Raw genomic sequence first — 3438 nt, forward strand, 5'->3', positions numbered from 1 at the left:
GCTCTGCCTCTAACCTCTCCTGGACTTCATGCGTTTTCCCTGGGCTGTGTATTGAGGAATTTGTATCTGTAAAGCCTGGTTGGAGTCCTTGATTCGCTGCCTGGTTCTGAGATTGCGGTGCTCACCCCAAGTTTAGAACATTTTACCCACATTACCTGTTAGGCACCCGTGTGAGTGAGGTGAGTCTGGTTCTCCATTCTGGTTTAATGTTCACACGAAAATGGGGAAGGAAAGTGCACTGCATCCCAGGTCCATAAGTGAGAAGGCGATCTTGTGTTACTTGTGACTTGCTTCTTCTTTGCCGCGTGGATTTTCAGCGCAACCCTTTCTTGATTGTGTTTTAGAATGGGTCGGTGACATCCTAGTTGGAAGTGAACAGAATCCAAAAGTCACTTGTTCCGTGTTAGGATGAAAAATACTTCCAAACCAAAACGAAGCACATGTCTTCTTGCTTATTCACATGAAATGCCTTCCCCCGGGACGTGGCGCCTTCGCGGTGACCACTGTGGACTCTGCAGCTGAGCTTAGGAAGGGCTGGAGCAGGGGTGGGCAAACTTTTTGATTCGAGGGCCACAATGGATTCTTAAACTGGACCGGAGGGCCGGAACAAAAGCATGGATGGAGTGTTTGTGTGAACTAATATAAATTCAAAGTAAAGGAGCGGAGGAGAGAGCAAGAGAACCCTCCGCTCTTTCGGCTCTGCGGGCCGGATAGAACAGCCGAAAGGGCCAGGCCATGTGCCACTACGTCCCTCGAACCTACCCCTAGGCCTGGTGTGCACCTACCTTGTCAGCTGATATTTACAAAACACACCTGCTGTGGTTTCTTGTGTTTTTTTTTTTTGTTTTTTTTAAAATATATTTTATTGATTTTTTACAGAGAGGAAGGGAGAGGGATAGAGAGTTAGAAACATCGATGAGAGAGAAACATTGATCAGCTGCCTCCTGCACACCTCCTACTGGGGATGTGCCCGCAACCAAGGTACATGCCCTTGACCGGAATCGAACCCGGGACCCTTCAGTCCGCAGGTCGACGCTCTATCCACTGAGCCAAACCGGTTTCGGCTTGTGTTTTCTTTTTAACAGTGTGTTTCCTTCCTCACCGAGATGATGGGACTTCTTAGGCCTGTCCTTCTACCCAGTTGGCCAGAAGCCAGTTTGCCCAAGGAGGAGGGTAGGAATATGAGGTAAAGAACTTCATAAACAAACTGATTGGTTTTAAATCCCAACTCTGCCCTTATCCAGCAGTGAGAGCATGGATTTGTGACTTACCTAACCTGCCTCCTTGTTTATAAAGGGGGGATTGGTTTTAAAACTTTGCCAAAGGATTGATTTCACTAAACGAAATAATCCATATAAGTAATACCTGGTCCAGTGGATGGATGCTTGTAAGTGGGAGGTATTTCTTGGGACCTGACTAAGCCCAGTCTATACTCGGACTCTGAAATATTTATTGTGACCTCCGTCCAGAGAGGTCTGTCTTGCTTAATCCCGGACTCTAGGATTCTTAAAGTCACCTGGAAAGAGATTCCCCTGTATAAACAAGGATACTGCTATGAATATGACAAGATTTAGGAAACCTGAATGCTTTCCTTCCCTGATTATATGGCAGGGATGCTTGCAGGGAAGTTTCCAGAAAGAATGTATTGAAGGAATCCCAAGCTTTTCGTGGATAATCCACAGTGTGTCTGTGAATTGACAGTGTGGTGCCCCGTGCCCGTGGCTGTTACAGATGCTGTGCTGTGATCTGCTGAAGTCGGTGTCTGATTACAAGTAAAGGACCCAAGTATTTGTCTGCAGGGCGGGGGGCAGTGCAGTTAGGTAGCAGGAGCACTCAGATTTTTTGAACTGTTCGGCAGAAACAATTATTTTTCTTCTGCAGCATCTTTTTCCAGTCCTATAAGGGAAGACAGAAAAATAATTCAATGACATAAGTAAGGACATTCGCTTACTATATTTTATATTAAACAATAATACTGATAGTGTTTATATAGGTATGATATCTAGAGAATCATTTTTTTCAAAATTCATTTTCATTGTGAGAAGGAATATTAGGTATCTTTTGCCAAATTTATCTGGTTAGTGACTATAAGCACTATTGATCATAAACTCATACTTTTTATTATTATATTGGAACAATACAAAGACCTACTAGACGTAACCTAAAAGTTTTCTGTGTTTTTGGGGTTTCCCAAAGAATTTCTAGGCCTGCTAGATTTATGTTTTCAGTTTAAAGTTTTTCTCTCTATTAAAAAATAGAAAACTTAGAAAAACTGATAAATGGCAGTTCATCACTTTCCCACTTTTTATTTCCAAGTCATTATCTCGTTTCTGAATATGGCATTGCAACCCTAGTTTGGTTTTTTTTCTTTCTTTTTTTTTTTTTAACGTTTTGCACTAAAGCATTTGAGATAAGTCCTAGTGTTGAGGAAATCCTGAATCCTAGCCCCCTGGGGTTAAAAGAAGTACAGTGACAGGCTGTGAAATAGTGTTGTCATAACTTATCAGTGGCTAGTAAATAGGGTAGTTGCCTTCTGACACCATTTTGAGTGAAGGCGGTTTAATTGCATTGCCTCTGTTTAGATAAGCATTTGGGATGTGTGAATGCTGTGGTTAAAGTATTTCCATTCTATGAGATTTGATTTCTCAAGTGATTTTTCTTTCTAAGTTCCACTTTACTCAAAAGTTATTTGGACAATGTCGTTCACTGTATGTGCACATGGAGAAACAGCTCTAAGAATGTATAAATCCAGCGACTGTAAAAATCAAAATGTGCAAACACATGATTGACAGTTGGTGATTTACCTCCATGCATCACCCTCCCCCCTTCCCCCCAAATACTAAAATCCTACGAAAATAATTCTGATTAAGAATTTGTAATCTTTAGTTGTGTTGTTTTCCCTTGGAGAAGACTCCCTCCCTGCCAGATGAAGATCCCGGTTTCCAGGCATATCACAGTCATGCTTCCAGCCTCATTGCTTCCTGTAGCATGAACAGTAAACACTTAACCCACCAAGCTTGTACCACTCCGAGAGGAGGACTACAGCTCTTTGCGCTAATTTTTGCTTGCTTTGTCAATTCACATTTTCTACTAGTGGTTGAAAATCCACTCTGGTTTGCAGTGGTGATGGGTTTTATCCTGATGATTCAACCTTTTTGATTTTCGACAGAGAAGAGTTTTAACCTCAGCAGTTATGTAGCACTTTAAAATGCAAAACAAGAATTTGATTCTGGCTCTTAAAATGATACTCGGCGGGCTGTTTTTGTGGAACGGGTGGGCCACATGGATGGATAGTTTTTGTTGCAATTGCAACAGCTGTCATAAAATCAGTGCTGGAAGGGACCTCTGAAGTCACCGATTTCAAACCCTCCTTTTCGAAGAGAACCAAGGACCTGAGATAACGAGGTTCTCTTCAAAGTCATTCAGTTTGTTATTTTT

The sequence above is a fragment of the Plecotus auritus genome (assembly GCF_963455305.1).
Source record: "Plecotus auritus genome assembly, chromosome: 1".
Classification (NCBI taxonomy): domain Eukaryota; kingdom Metazoa; phylum Chordata; class Mammalia; order Chiroptera; family Vespertilionidae; genus Plecotus; species Plecotus auritus.